Here is an 8,226-nt window from a genome sequence, read left to right on the forward strand (position 1 = left end):
TTAGAACACAGAATATTGAATATGGAAAACAGAATACAGAACACTGAATTTAGAACATGGAACGCAGAACACAGAATTAAAAATATAGAATACAGAATACTGAATATGGAATTCAGATATAGAATGAAGAACACATGATATAGAATAAAGAAGAGAGAATATAGAACCAAGAATTTAGAACATGGAATGAAGAATACAGAATTTAAACATTGAATGCAGAACACAGTATATAGAATATACAATACAGATACTTAATATAAAATTCAGAACATAGAATGCGGGACACAGAATTTAGAATATAGAATACAGAATACTGAATATAGAATTTAGAATATAGAATGTAGAACACAGAATATAGAATATAGAATACAGAATAATGAATATAGAATTTAGAATATTGAATGTAGAACAAAGAATATAGAATGTAGAATAGAGAATAAAGAACCCAGTATTTAGAACATGGAATACAGAACACAGAATTTAGGTTACAGAATACATAATACTGAATATAGAATTTAGAATATAGAATGTAGAACACAAAATTTAGAATATAGAATACAGAATGCTGAATATAGAATTTACAATATAGAATGTAGAACACAGAATATAGAAAATAGAAAAGAGAATATAGAACCCAGAATTTAGAACATGGAATGCAGAACACAGAATTTAGAATATAATATACAGTATACTTTATAAACAATTAAAATCTTGAATGTAGAACACAGAATAAAGAATATAAAATACATAATACTGAATATATAATTTAGAATATAGAATGTAGAAAACAGAATAAAAAATATAGCTTAGAGAATATAGAAGCCAGATTTTGGAACATAGAAAGCCGAAATCAGAATTTAGAATATAGAATACAGAATACTGAATATATAATTTAGAATATAGAATGTAGAACACAGAATTTAGGATGTAGAATAAAGAATACGGAATATAGAATTTAGAATATAGAATGTAGAACACAGAATATAGAATGTAGAATACAGCATATAGAATCCAGAATAAAGAACATGCTATGCAGAACACAGAATTTAGAATATAGACTAAATAATACTGAATATAGAATTTAGAATATAGAATGTAGAACACAGAATATACAATATAGAATACGAAATGCAGAATATAGAATACAGAATATAGAATGTAGAAAACAGATTATAGAATATGGAAAAAAGAATACAGAAAACAGAATTTAGAACATGGAATGCAGAACACAGTATTTAGAATATAGAATACAGAATAGTGCATATAGAATTTTGAATGTGGAATGCGGAACACAGATTTTAGAATATCGCATACAGAATACTGAATATAGAATTTAGAACATGGAATGCAGAACATATTATTTAGAATATAGAATACAGAATACTGAATATAGAATTTAGAATATAGTGTGAGGAACACAGTATATAGAATATAGAATAAAGAATATTGAACCCATAATTTAGAACATGGAATGCAGAACACAGAATTTAGAATATAAAACAAAGGATACTGAATAAGAATTAAGAATATATAATGTAGAACACAAAATATAGAATATAGAATATAGAATTTAGAACATGGTATACAGAACACAGAATTTAGTATATAGAATACAGAATACTGAATATGCAATTAAGAATAGAGAATGTAGAACACAGAATTTAGAATATAGAATAAAGATTACTGAATATAGAATTTAGAATATAGAATGTAGAACACAGAATATAGAAGGTAGAATACAGAATATAGAATCCAGAATAAAGAACATGCTATGCCGAACACAGAATTTGAATATAGATTAAATAATACTGAATATAGAATTTAGAATATAGAATGTAGAACACAGAATTTATAATATAGAATACAGAAAGCTGAATATAGAATTTAAAATAAGAATGTAGAACAGAGTATATAGAATATAGATTACTTAATTCAGAATATAGAATGTAGAATATAGAATGAAGAACACATAATATAGAGTACAGAATACGGAATGTAGAATATAGAATACAGAATATTGAATATACAACACAGAATATAGAATACGGAAAACAGAATACAGAACCCAGAATTTAGAACATGGAATTCAGAACACAGAATTTAGAATATTGAATACGGAATAGTGAATAAAGTGTTTAGAATATAGAATGTAGAACACAGAATATAGAACATAGAATACGGAATACAGAATATAGTATACAGTATATAGAATGCAGAAAACAGTATATAGACTATTGAAAACAGAATACAGAACACAGAATTTAGAACATGGGATGCAGAACACAGAATTTCGTATATAGAACACAGAATACTGAATATACAATTTGGAACATAGAATGCGGAACACAGAATATATAATATAGAATAGAGAATATAGAACCGAGAATTTAGAACATTAAATGCAGAACACAGTATTTAGTACATTGAATGCAGTACACCGAATTTAGAATATAGAATACAGAATACTGAATATAGAATTTATAATATAGCATGTAGAACACAGAATATAGAATGTAGTAAACGGAATGCAGAAAAGAGTATACAGAATATAGAATATAGAACACAGGATATAGAATATGGAAAACAGAATATAGAACCCAGAATTTAGATCATGGCGGGCAGAACACAGAATTTAGAATATAGAATACAGGATACTGAATAAAGTATTTAGAATATAGAATGTAGTACACAGAATTTAGAATATGGAATACAAAATACTGAAAATAGAATTTAGAATATAAAATGTAGAACACAGAATATAGAATATAGAATAGAGAATGTAAAACTCAGAATTTAATATATGGAATCAGATCCCAGAATTTAGAATATTGAATAGAGAATACTGAATATGGAATTGAGATTATGGAATGTAGAACACAGAATATACAATGTAGAACACAGAATATAGAACCCAGAATTTAGAACACGGAATGTAGAACACAGAATTTAGAATATAGAATATAGAATAGTGAATATAGATTTTATAATAGAGAATGTAGAACACAGAAATAAGAACATTGAGTTTGAATGCAGAATATAGCATTTAGAATATAGAATGAATAACACAAATTATACAATATAAAATACAGAATATAGAACCCAGAATTTAGAACTCGGAATTCAAAAACAGAATTAAGAATATGGAAAAGAGAAAACTGAATATAGAATTAAGAATATAGAATGAAGAACACAGAATATAGATAATAGAATACGGAATATAGGACAAAGATTACAGAATATAGAATTTAGAACACAGAATATTGAATATGGAAAACAGAATACAGAACACTGAATTTAGAACATGGAAAGCAGAACACAGAATTAAAAATATAGAATACAGAATACTGAATATGGAATTCAGATATAGAATGAAGAACACATAATATAGAACAAAGAAGAGAGAATATAGAAGCAAGAATTTAGAACATGGAATGAAGAATACAGAATTTAAACATTGAATGCAGAACACAGTATATAGAATATACAATACAGATACTTAATATAGAATTTAGAACATAGAATGCGGGACACAGAATTTAGAATATAGAATAAAGAATACTGAATATAGAATTTAGAATATAGAATGTAGAACACAGAATATAGAATATAGAATACAGAATAATGAATATAGAATTTAGAATATTGAATGTAGAACAAAGTATATAGAATACAGAATAGAGAATAAAGAACCCAGTATATAGATCATAGAATACAGAACACAGAATTTAGGTTACAGAATACATAATACTGAATATAGAATTTAGAATATAGAATGTAGAACACAAAATTTAGAATATAGAATACAGAATGCTGAATATAGAATTTACAATATAGAATGTAGAACACAGAATATAGAAAATAGAAAAGAGAATATAGAACCCAGAATTTAGAACATGGAATGCAGAACACAGAATATAGAATATAATATACAGTATACTTTATAAACAATTAAAATCTTGAATGTAGAACACAGAATAAAGAATATAAAATACATAATACTGAATATATAATTTAGAATATAGAATGTAGAAAACAGAATAAAAAATATAGCTTAGAGAATATAGAAGCCAGATTTTGGAACATAGAAAGCAGAAATCAGAATTTAGAATATAGAATACAGAATACTGAATATACAATTTAGAATATAGAATGTAGAACACAGAATTTAGGATGTAGAATAAAGAATACTGAATATAGAATTTAGAAAATAGAATGTAGAACACAGAATATAGAATGTAGAATACAGAATATAGAATCCAGAATAAAGAACATGCTATGCAGAACACAGAATATAGAATATAGATTAAATAATACTGAATATAGAATTTAGAATATAGAATGTAGAACACAGAATATACAATATAGAATACGAAATGCAGAATATAGATTACAGAATATAGAATGTAGAAAACAGATTATAGAATATGGAAAAAAGAATACAGAAAACAGAATTTAGAACATGGAATGCAGAACACAGTATTTAGAATATAGAATACAGAATAGTGCATATAGAATTTAGAATGTGGAATGCGGAACACATTATTTAGAATATAGAATACAGAATACTGAATATAGAATTTAGAACATGGAATGCAGAACACATTATTTAGAATATAGAATACAGAATACTGAATATAGAATTAAGAATATAGTGTGAGGAACACAGTATATAGAATATAGAATAAAGAATATTGAACCCATAATTTAGAACATGGAATGCAGAACACAGAATTTAGAATATAAAACAAAGGATACTGAATAAAAATTAAGAATATATAATGTAGAACACAGAATATAGAATATAGAATATAGAATTTAGAACATGGTATACAGAACACAGAATTTAGAATATAGAATACAGAATACTGAATATAGAATTTAGAATTTAGAATATAGAACACAGAATATAGACTGTAGAATACGGAATGCAGAATGTAGAATACAGAATATATAATGTAGAACACAGAATATAAAATATGGAAAAGAGAATATAGAACACAGAATTTAGAACATGGAATGCAGAATCGTAATTTAGAATATGCAATACGAAATACTGAATATGGAATATCGAATATATAATGTAGTACACACAATAAAGAAAATAGAATATGGAATGCAGGATAAAGAATGTAGAATATAGAATTAATAACACAAAATATAGAATATAGAATAGAGAATATAGAAGACAGAATTTAGAATATGGAATGCAGAACAGAGAATTTAGAATATAGAATACAGAATACTGAATATAGAATTTAGAATATAGAATGCAGAACACAGAATTTAGAATAAATTACAGAAAACTGAATATAGAATTTAGAAAATACAATGTAGAAAACAGAATAAATAATATAGAAGAGAGAAAATAGAACACAGAATTTAGAACATGGAATGCATAAATCAGAATTTAGAATATGCAATACGGATTACTAAATATAGAATTTCGAATATATAATGAAGAAATCACAATAAAGAACATGGAATACAGAATGCAGAATATAAAATACGGTATATAGAATGTAGAAAGCAGAATATAAAATATTGAAAACTGAATACATAACCCATAATTTAGAACATTGAATGCAGAACACAGAATTTAGAATATAGAATACAATATACTCAATATAGAATTTATAACATGGAATGCAGAACACAGAAATAAGAATATAGAATACAGAATTCTGAATATAGAATTAAGATTATAGAATGTAGAACACTGAATATAGAATATAGAATAGAGAATATAGAACCCAGAATTTAGAACATGGAATGCAGAACACAGAATTTAGCATATAGAATACAGAATACTGAATATAGGATTTACACTATAGAATGTAGAACACAGAATTTAAAACATAGACCACAGAATACTGAATATAGAATTTAGAATATAGAATGTAGAACACAGAATATAAAATATAGAATACGGAATGCAGAATACAGAATACAGAATATAGAATTTAGAAAAAAGTATATAGAATATGGAAAGCAGAATACAGAACTCAGAACTTAGAACACAAAATTCAGAATACAGAATTTACAATATGCAATAAAGTATACTGAATATAGAATTAAGAATATAGAATGCAGAACACAGAATTTAGAATAGAGAATACAGAATACTGAATATAGAATTTAGAAAATGTGATGAAGAACACAGGATTTATAATATAGACTACAGAACACTGAATACAGAATTTAGAATATAGAAATTAGAACACAGAACATAGAATATAGAATAGAGAATTTAGAATATTGAATGCAGAACACAGAATTTAGAATATAGAATACAGAATACTGAATATTGAATTTAGAATATCGAATGTAGAACACAGAATATAGAATAAAGAATACGGAATGCAGAATACTGTATACAGAATACAGAATTTAGAACACAGAATATAGAATATGGAAACAGAATACAGAATAGAGAATTTAGAACATGGAGTGCAGAACACAGATTTTAGAATATAGAACACAGAATACTGAATATAGAATTAAGAATATAGAATGTAGAATACAGAATATAGAATATAGTGTACGGAATGAAGTATATAGAATGTAAAATATAGAATGAATAACACAAAATATAGAATATAGAGTAAAGAATATAGAAGCCAGAATTTAGAATATTGAATGCAGAACACAGAATTTAGAATATAGAATACAGTATACTGAATATAGAATTTAGAAAATGCAATGCAGAACACAGAAATTAGAATATAGAATACAGAATACTGATTATAGAGTTTAAAATATAGAATGTAAAACACAGAATATTGAATATTGCATAGAGAATATAGAACCCAGTATTTAGAACATGGAATGCAGAACACAGAGTTTAGATTATACAATACATAATACTGAATATAGAATTTAGAATAAAGAATGTAGAACACAAAATTTAGAATATACAATACAGAAAGCTGAATATAGAATTTACAATATAGAATGTAGAACAGAGAATATAAAAAATAGAATACAGAATATTGAATATAGAATTTAGAATATAGAATGTAGAACACAGAATATAGAATATAGAATACAGAATACTGAATATAGAATTTAGAATATAGAATGTAGAACACAGAATATAGAATATAGAATACAGAATATAGAACCCAGAATTTAGAACATGGAATGCAGAACACAGAATTTAGAATATAGTATACAGAACACTTTATAAACAATTAAATAATTGAATGTAGAACACAGAATATAGAATATAAAATACATAACACTGAATATATAATTTAGAATATAGAATGTAGAAAACAGAATAAAAAATATAGCTTAGAGAATATTGAAGCCAGATTTTGGAACATGGAAAGCAGAACTCAGAATTTAGAATATAGAATACAGAATACTGAATATGCAATTAAGAATATAGAATGTAGAACACAGAATTCAGAATATAGAATAAAGATTACTGAATATAGAATTTAGACTATAGAATGTAGAACACAGAATATAGAATGTAGAATACAGAATATAGAATCCAGAATAAAGAACATGCTATGCAGAACTCAGAATTTGAATATAGATTAAATAATACTGAATATAGAATTTAGAATATAGAATGTAGAACACAGAATTTATAATATAGAATACAGAAAGCTGAATATAGAATTTAAAATAAGAATGTAGAATAGAGTATATAGAATATAGATTACGAATTCAGAATATAGAATGCAGAGTATAGAATGAAGAACACATAATATAGAGTACAGAATACGGAATGTAGAATATAGAATAAAGAATATTGTATATACAACACAGAATATAGAATACGGAAAACAGAATACAGAACCCAGAATTTAGAACATGGAATTCAGAACACAGAATTTAGAATATAGAATATGGAATAGTGAATAAAGTATTTAGAATATAGAATGTAGAACACAGAATATTGAATATAGAATACGGAATACAGAATATAGAATGCAGAAAACAGTATATAGACTATTGAATACAGAATATAGAACACAAGATTTAGAACTTGGGATGCAGAACACAGAACTTCGTATATAGAACACAGAATACTGAATATACAATTTGGAACATAGAATGCGGATCACAGAATATATAATATAGAATAGAGAATATAGAACACAGGATTTAGAACATTAAATGCAGAACACAGTATTTAGTACATTGAATGCAGTACACCGAAATTAGAATATAGAATATAGAATACTGAATATAGAATTTATAATATAGCATGTA

The sequence above is a fragment of the Vicugna pacos genome, unplaced genomic scaffold, assembly GCF_048564905.1.
Source record: "Vicugna pacos unplaced genomic scaffold, VicPac4 scaffold_20, whole genome shotgun sequence".
Taxonomy (NCBI): Eukaryota; Metazoa; Chordata; class Mammalia; order Artiodactyla; family Camelidae; genus Vicugna; species Vicugna pacos.